Raw genomic sequence first — 10,010 nt, 5'->3', positions numbered from 1 at the left:
TATAATAGAAGATTACATATGGAAATGAGAGCGCCGAAAGTCACATAGCAGCGCACCGACGCTTGCATGGAAATAGTCTCATGGGGAGGATTACAGAGCAGACGTTTTGCCGTTGTGTATTATGTGTATGGCTTACATAGTTCTCACTGGGCAGGTAGCCATGTGGCTACTGACGGGAGGTGAAATGTGATAATATTGTACCATCATGATCTGTAAATGGACTATGATGGTATATAGATATCTATCTATTGATCTCATGGGAGAAAATGCCACGTCAATATCGTGTTGGCGGAGTGACAATTGACAGAATTTCTAGAGAAATTTGGGGGCGCTATCTGCAAATAATACTGGTTAGTAGGGTTGAGCGATTGGGATCGGAAACATCGGATTCCGATCGGCGATCGAGTAAATTTCACGATCGCGATCGGAATTCCGACCCGATCTTTTCCAGCGAGATCGAGGTCGGAGGTTATCTCAAGATCGGCTCAACCCTAAGAGTGACTTTTCCCATAGAGAAGCATTGACTAGGGTTGAGGATTGGGATCGGAAAAGATCGGATTCCGATCGGCGATCGAGCAAATTTCACGATCGAGATCGGCTGGAAAATGATCGGAAATCGGATTTTAAAATCGATCTTGAAATCTCAAGATCGGCTCAACCCTATTGGTTAGGTTTTCTTATTGGACACTGTGCACTGTCATCAGTAGACGAATCGCAGTGGATTCTACTATGCGGCATGGCGGCGACTATACCGCCAGTAACTTGGCCAGGTGGGAGTGAAACTTGCAGACCAGTCGTCAGAGGACTGGGTGCAGATTGCATGGAAGGGAAGGAGGAGAAGCAGATGGAGATGATAATAATGATATGTGATGATGACCACCATGTGGAATGGATGTGGCCTGCTTACGTGTGTATGTGTTATATATAGTCATATATTTGCAGCTTCCTATTGTGTTGTCCGTTTTGATTTACCCCTCTGTTAGTCACCCCCACACTTGGTGCACCCCTGGCCAAAAACAGGCTTTTGGGAGGGGTTTTGGAGTCTCATGTCTCTGCAGGACCATTAGAGTCTGGTCAGTTAGCAGTGAGTGTTAGCACTGTCACCATCCAGCTCTACCGTGTTCCTAACAGCCCCTGAGGGAGAGGAGTCATACAGCCCAAGTCTGCCTAGACACAGCCTTGAGACAGGGAATATTCTGCTAGACTTCACTAGACATTGTGCAAGGAGGAGAGAAGGAGTCCCATCTGCCAGGAATTGTATTCTGGGACTCACCTCACAAGGTATCTAGGTCTAAGGAACTTCCTTGGTAGACCCATCTTCTTACTGCAGCTAGGCTTAACTTCCAAGTTGTTGGAGTGGGGTACAAGTGGGGTATCATATCATTCAGTCTGGGATTCCCTCAGGGGAGAACCCAACAGTCAGGGATGTTGCACTGGTTTACAGCTCTACAGTTGCCACAGTAAAGTTTTTATGTTTCACTGCATCACTGTCTCCAGAGTTGTTGCTGCCATTACCATCAGGGCCCTTCTTGACACTATCACACCAGCTCAGGATAAGCGAGTACCACTCTCCAATTTGTAGCGCCCATGGGGGAGCTATTACCACCACCATCCAGTAGCATGCAGGCTTCCCTCAGTGTCCAGCCTAGGAGGTATGCTGGAACAAAATTGGTTGTTCAAACTGACACTCCAGAAAACCTTACATCCCTTAAATAAGGGAGGGGGAGAGTACGAAATGGCACGACCTGGTAAAATTGGGGGCTGGAAATGTTCCAGTGTGGAGGAACTGGAGGAGACAGATGGGTACTGCCTGGTTTTGAAATTGTGCTTGCCCATGAGGTCATGTCAGTACTAGAGCAGAGGACCCAGTAGGCCATGCAGCTAATGTATTGTTATTCCTGCCATTACCAAAACATTGGTTGTGGGCACTCTGCCTATCCAGTGACATAGTTACAGACACTACTACTCCCATCCTCTGAATCCCTCCATCACAGGTGAAATTAGCGCTTTGCTATTACAACAATAGATAATGAAAAAATGTTAACTTTTGCTCCAAAAAGTCTTTAAAAAATATTTTTCACTAACAGGATTATCTTGTCAGAAAGTTTGTTTAAAATATGTGTATAGAGATGAAACTGCTCTATTGCACAGCAGACAGACAAAATGAGATTAGTGTCAATGAAAGGGTTTACTGTCTGTGTAAGCAGCAGAACAAGAAGCACCCAGTTACTATCTATGAACCTATCTTATCTCTATTCAATTCTAGCATTAATCTGCCTGTGCAAAAGCTAGAGATGGGCAAGCCTCTTGAGATTTGTTTCTTGTTTGGGTTCATCGGGAATAATAGGTGAAGGCTTAGGGGAGGTGTAAAAAATTTTTTAAAAAATCATACTCACCTTCCATTAACTCTTTGGGCCTCCTTATGGCATGTGGCGCTCTCCTAGTGACGTCCAGTCCTTATCTGTGACATGACTGGCCCAGGGGTCAAGGCTGAGGCCATCAGTGTTCGCATGGGCACATGAAGCGTCATGACATCATGATGGTCAGCCTGCCCGGGTCACCACTGAGGCCCTATCACAGGCCTCAGCACTGAGCATGGGCTGATGATATCACAGAAGAACGCTACACACCACGAGGAAGCCCCAGAAAGGTAACTGGAAGTGAGTAAGAGTCTTTATTGTTTTTTAACCTCCACCTATTAGAATCTGGGTTCTGTAGAGACACATATATATATATATATATATATATATATATTTATATATACACTTCTATGGGTACTATTCCGTTATCGGGCCAGCAGAGCTTATCAGCACCAGCATCGGGACAGCAGCAGTCAGCATTTCAGCATCGGGAATGACATCCGAGGACTGACTGCTGGCCCGATGCTTGTGCCCAGCTCTCCTTCCATCTGCCCCGTACCCCTCTCTGGCCCGTCCCAAGAACTGACTGCTGGCCCGATGCTGGCGCCCTGTCTCTAGTAACCAGTACATCAATGCCCCCATTCATTCTCCCAGTGCTGCCCCCCAGCTCTTCTTACATCTGCCCCGTACCCCCTCTCCCTGCTACTTGACTATGCTTAACTTGGCACTCTCAATCTGGCCGTTCGCGTTCAGGACGAAAGAAAGACGCTCGCACTGGAAGCCATGGCCGGTTCAGAGAACGGAGACTGGAAGGAAAAAAATAGCACACACAGGGGCTCAATAAAGGGTCCTGAAAGTGGCGGCGGAGATTCAGGGACGCGTCGACCATAGTAACGGCGGGGAGCTATGGTGACCCAGAGGGACAAACTTCCTGCAGCGTCCCGGCGACTAGTAATGTCGGTCAAGCCTAGTCACGTGGCAGGGAGAGGGGTACGGGGCAGATGGAAGGAGAACTGGGCCAGAGAGGGGTATGGGGCAGATGGAAGGAGAGCTGGGCCAGAGAGGGGTATGGGGCAGATGGAAGGAGAGCTGGGCACAAGCATCGGGCCAGCAGTCAGTCCTCGGATATCATTCCCGATGCTGAAATGCTGACTGCTGCTGTCCCGATGCTGGTGCAGATAAGCTCTGCTGGCCCGATAACGGAATAGTACCCTTTTATGTTGACTCCGCCCATTCTCATTCATTTTTCACGTGCTCCCACACAGTATAATCCTCCTACAGTCACCCGTAAATGATATGTCCCCCCTCTATCTCTCCCCAGTTTCATATACACCCTTCATCTGCCCCCAGTTTCATATCCCCCCTCCATCTCTGCCCCCAGTTTCATGTCCCCTCCATCTCTGCCCCCAGATTCATGTCCCCTCCATCTCTGCCCCCAGATTCATATCCCCCCATCTCTGCCCCCAGATTCATGTCCCCCATCTCTTCCCCCAGATTTATGTTCCCCCATCTCTGCCCCCAGATTCATGTCCCCCCATCTCTGCCCCCAGATTCATATTCCTCCCTCTCTGCCCCCAGATTCATGTCCCCCATCTCTGCCCCCAGATTCATGTCCCTCCATCTCTGCCCCCAGATTCATGTCCCACATCTCTGCCCCCAGATTCATGTCCCTCCATCTCTGACCCCAGATTCATGTCCCCCCATATCTGCCCCCAGATTCATATTCCTCCATCTTTGCCCCAGATTCATGTCCCCCATCTCTGCCCCCAGATTCATGTCCCCCCATCTATGTCCCCAGATTCATGTCCCCCCATCTCTTCCCCCAGATTCATGTCCCCCATCTCTTCCCCCAGATTCATGTCCCCCCATCTCTGCCCCCAGATTCCATGTCCCCCCATCTATGCCCCCAGATTCATATTCCCCCATCTCTGCCCCCAGATTCATATTCCTCCATCTCTGCCCCCAGATTCATGTCCCCCATCTCTGTCCCCAGATTCATGTCCCCCCCTCTCTGCCCCCAGATTCATGTCCCCCATCTCTGCCCCCAGATTCATGTCCCCCCATCTCTGCCCCCAGATTCATGTCCCCCATCTCTGCCCCCAGATTCATGTCCCCCCATCTCTGCCCCCAGATTCATGTCCCCATCTCTTCCCCCAGATTCATGTCCCCCCATCTCTGCCCCCAGATTCATGTCCCCCATCTCTTCCCCAGATTCATGTCCCCCCATCTCTGCCCCCAGATTCATGTCCCCCCATCTATGCCCCCAGATTCATATTCCTCCATCTCTGCCCCCAGATTCATGTCCCCCATCTCTGCCCCCAGATTCATGTCCCCCCATCTCTGCCCCCAGATTCATGTCCCCCCCATCTCTGCCCCCAGATTCATGTCCCCCCATCTCTGCCCCCAGATTCATGTCCCCCCATCTCTGCCCCCCAATTCATGTCCCCCATCTCTGCCCACAGTTTCATGTCCCTACATCTTTGCCCCCAGATTCATGTCCTCCGTCCTCCGGACGCAGATCTGAATTGAAATCGGGACATACCTCCCTCCAACCGGGACCACGGGACACGTCACCGAAATCGTGAATGTCCTGCGGAAATCGGGACATTTGGGAGGTATGCAGATCTATTTGCATGTCCATCATCACAGCAACTAAAGGCTGATTACAGGTGTCCAAGCTTTTATATTTTGTATAACATCAGCACCTCGTATGCTCTCTATAGTATCTATCTATCTATCTATCTATCTATCTATCTATCTATCTATCTCCTATCTATCTATCTATCTATCTATCTATCTATCTATCTATCATCTATCTATCTATCTATCTATCTATCTATCTATCTATCTATCTATCTCCTATCTATCTATCTATCTATCTATCTATCTATCAATCTATCTATCTATCAATCATCTATCTATCTATCTATCTATCTCCCATCTATCATCTATCTATCTATCTATCTATCTATCTATCTATCTATCTATCTATCTATCATTTATCTATCTATCTTCTATCTATCTATCTATCTATCTATCTATCTATCTATCATTCTATCTTTCTCCTATCTATCAATCTATCTATCTATCTATCTATCTATCTATCTATCTATCTATCTATCTATCGGTCTATTTAATATCTATCTGTTTATCTGATATGCTTTTGCCTTTATTAAATGGACACATTCTTATTTACATTGAGTCCTGGGCTACTCGCTCCCTCCACTCTGTGTATACATACAATTGGCCAGTAGGTGGAGCTCTTGTTCTAGAGAAATCAATATAATCCCCATGAAAACCATTATAATATGTCATTTGGAGGTCTACAGCGGCGCTCCACAATGTAACATCCAGTGTACCTTACTAGGTAAATCCTCTAATTGGTCACAGTTCTTGTCTTATCAAGTCATTTAGCTTGTTACATGCAGCAAGATGGATCTTCGGACTATTACGGGTTATCCAATATCACTCCGAGCAGCTGTTGCTAAATTTTTGTCAAAAATAATCCTTCAGATTGGCAAGGATTTATGATCACAGAACCAAGATGGTTACTAAGACATACAGACGAAGAAATCTTATTCTGTGGAGCTGCTTCAGAGCTTAGCGATGTCGCCATCAATGCGCTTTTCTAGATTTCTAATATAAGAGCAGATCCGCTATGGAATGTTTTTCCGCAGGATGTTGTAAGGGTTAATAGGTGCTCACTTGTACTCATAGCTTTATGTATAGGTCATATATAGGTATATAATCACTAGATTACTGCTTACTTCTTATCTTAGCTCCATTACGGTTAGAAATACTCCAAGTTGTCTAGAAGTCTGACATGTATTGTCAGAGACTTAAATGACTGTTCTTTCGCTCCACCATACTTTACACTGCAGATATGCTTACTCAGATTGGCGTCTGTACATTGCACAAGCTCAGCAGGAAGTTGCTCCTTGCCTACATGCACACAATCGGATGCGTGTTGGGTCCATTGTAGGGCAGCACAGGTGGCACATGGATGGTATCTAAGTGCCGCCCATGCCTGCTCAGCCCCATTCATTTCTGTCAGTGAACCTTGGCCGCGAAACGGATAGGAATAGGACTTGTTATCAGATTTGATAACCTATTCGTAGGGTTGGTCCATCACCTGGGCTCCCAGCGCTACTTCTACCTCACAGGCCATGTTATATCATATTCATCAATCACAGTCTGTTTGCAGCTCAGTCCCATTCAAGTGATACCAAGTGCAGCCACTATTCTAAAGATGAAGCTGTGCTTGGTATATAGTGAAGAGACTGCAAAGCTCACCTGAACACCACAGACTCTCCAAATAACTAATCTATGGGGTCCTAGGTATTAGATCCCTCCAGATCATAAAGATAGTTAATCACTTATTAATCATGGAAAACCCCTTTAAGGAGGCCATATTTATAAGCAGGCCTGGACAACCATCTAATGTGTATTGGGGTATTTAGAGTGTACAAATTTCTGAGAAAAGAGCTGTCAGGGATGTTGGATTTGAACAGATTTTTTTGTTCTGAAGGTGTCCATCAGCAGCAGAACACGTGCATGCTTGGCCATGCCATGCATACATGTGCAAAGAGGGATTGGAAGAAATTTCAATTCTGGAGCCGGACGCTAATTGCCTTGGCAGATGCATTATGAAAGGGCTTGTCCTTGGTGAGGTAACCCTCTTTAAATTATAACATACTGACTACCGACAGCCACCACTAGAGGGAGCTTAAGAACTAACCGCATACTGTTTTATGATTGAATTCCACAATAGACAATGCAGCAAGCTCCCCCTAGTGGCCACAACAAATAGCTAGAATTCTATCATTTTCATCTTTGTCTATGCAGTGGAATTGGAACTCCGTACCAGAAAAAAAAGAGAGCTCTAAAATTGATAGTAAAGGGTAGATATTCACTGGTCTGGATTAAATCAGTGTTACTATAGATTTCCAGGTATGTATCAACATATGCAGAATGAATATATCAGAGTAAAACGTCCAATTTTAGATGTCTCCACATCTTCTGTTAGGCCAGTAACATCTCAGAGGATATTACATGTTCTCATCGTGTCTTTCTACAATTAGAATAACAGACCTACAGTAGAAAAATCCAAGGAAGGACTGAAATATTTCCATGTGTGGAGCTCCAGTGCAGGTATTTGTGCTGCGTTGTGATGTGCGGCCAAGTCCTCTGATGGGATACACTGCTTGTTATTCTTCGCCTCCGTGTGAAAATCCAACTTCAAACAGCGCAGGGAAAATGAAAGGCTACGAGGCTCAGCCATGGAGCCCAACATCAGGGCGCCAACAAATACCTCCAGTCATATGCTGAAGCCGGCCTACGACATCTGGCCAGGGAATTGCTATAAGGGATGGGCCAGCTGATGACGCAACATCTCATGTGTGTCACTTCTCAGCATACCAATTGTTTCTGTGGATTTGCATTGTAGATATTACCCTTTACATTGATAGGGTGAAATCCAAGACAAGATTGAAGAGTAACACAAGCAGATTTTACTGCGAATTTGTAAGTGAAATCTTGCGCAAATCCAAAAGACTCCAATCTCTGTATCAAACTGCGATTATGGCGATCTCTGATCCTTGAGGGATAATGATTGGGTATGATAGATAGCAGGGTTGAGCTGATCTTGAGATCTCAGGATCGTTTTTAAAATCCGATTTCAGATCATTTTCCATTCGAACCCAATCCCAATTCCGATCCTAATGCAAGTCAATGGGATTTTTTAAATGATTAAAGATCAGATTTTAAAAACGCTTTAATTTTTGGACTCCACGCTGTGTAGTGATTAAAAAAAAATCCTCCGGCTACTTAGTGTCCACTTACCTGCACAGGTCCGCTCCCGCGTCTATTTCTCGTTCTTTTTGCTCCTCTTCTCTCTCATTCACATGCCTTCAGAGCGCCGTGCGTGCATCACTCACGTCTCCCCTCCCAGTACCTGCCCTCACTCTCCTAAGCCACAAGCCCCGTCTTCTCCACTAACACTAACCTACAGGGGCGGTGGCATGCACGGCGCTCTGGAGGCATGTGAATGAGAGAGAAGAGGAGCAAAAAGAACGGGGAAGGGCAGTGGATCTGTGCAGGTAAGTTGAGCAATCAGGATCAGAATTTGGTTCCCGATCTTTTTTAGGCGGGATCGGAACCCGATCGCAATCGTGAAATTTACTCGATCGCTGATCGAGATCCGATTTTTTCGATCCCGATCGCTCAACCCTAATAGAAAGCCAAGGGTATGATAAAGATACTCAGGGTTGTCTTTAGGGACATACTGGAAATAACCCCTAATAGGCACCCGTGTATAACTCCACGAGTACAATATGACAGCACGCAGAAGAGTTCCTGCCTACTGTTATTAAGTTAAAATGCAAAGTTAGTTTCTAAACGGGACAAAAATCTGAAAAAAAAAAAATTGTAGAGATAAATAAAAAATAAAATAATTACAAAACCTATATAAAATCTAAACATATAATATAAACATAAAATATATAAAAAATATAAACATAAAATATATAAAATAACCATAAATATAAAATAGACCCCACCTATACAACAAAAATGGCAAACAAATTAAAAAACATTTGGAAAGTGTTTTGGTTTTTTTTTGGATCCCAATAAAAATAAAATGATAACACATACTGTACATATCTATACATTTCCCAAAAAGGAAAAAAAACAAAAACAAAAAGTAGAATAATCACAAAAAAACAAGCCCTGATGCTTCTGGAGCAATAAAGCACAAAGGAATCCGGAATACAAGGATGATGAAAAATGTTTGTGGTCCTACAAAAAAAGTCCTCATTGATCTTGAGAAATAAAGCACAAAGGAAGCCTGAAAGCAAGGTGATGAAAAATGTATCTGGTCCTACAAAAAACAAGTCCTCCTTCATCTGAAGAAATAAAGCACAAATGAAGTGGAATGCAAGTCTTCATTGATCAGAATTGATTCATAAAATAAAAGAATGGAGGAATCCAGAAGGCAAGGATGAATATACAAAATATTTCACTGGTCCCACAAAAAACAAGTCCTCTAAAGACGGAACATTTGTATGTTTCCTAAGCTCAAAAATGATCTGACTCTTTTGAGGTTGAAGGGGTTGTCAGTATCAAAGTCTTGTTGTGACTGCCGTGCATACCAACAGACCAAACTTTCTGAAAAGACAGGATTTATGCGAATTTGCCCCAGCAGTGGGCTCTTGGGGGATCCTCAGGGGTGGAGCTAAAATGCTTTTATTTGGGGCATTTAGATGTTAGACAGTATGAGCTGCACCCCAATCTACCACCTATACCTGATGGCTACACCCCAATCTACCACCTGTACCTGATGGCGTCTAACTCATGAGTTTTAGGCCTGAACTTGATGTGAACTATGGGTGTATTTGCTGTGCTCACTGTCCTCACACTAATAAGATAATAGCAGGGATTTCGGTTCACTTTTACTAGCAGAATGTGTATGTTTATAATATAGTTTATTGATGTAACTTTGCCTAAGGGGAGCGGGATTAGATTAGTTTTTAGAGCACACCCTGAGAAGGAGCGTGGGGGCTAGGGGGTGGTTATTACTTTCATGTGAGACGCCATAACAGGGCATTGGTAGGTTTTATAATCAACATTCAATATATTATTTTTGCAGCATAA

This window comes from Leptodactylus fuscus, chromosome 1 (genome assembly GCF_031893055.1).
Source record: "Leptodactylus fuscus isolate aLepFus1 chromosome 1, aLepFus1.hap2, whole genome shotgun sequence".
Classification (NCBI taxonomy): domain Eukaryota; kingdom Metazoa; phylum Chordata; class Amphibia; order Anura; family Leptodactylidae; genus Leptodactylus; species Leptodactylus fuscus.
Note: the sequence above shows the minus strand (reverse complement) of the source record.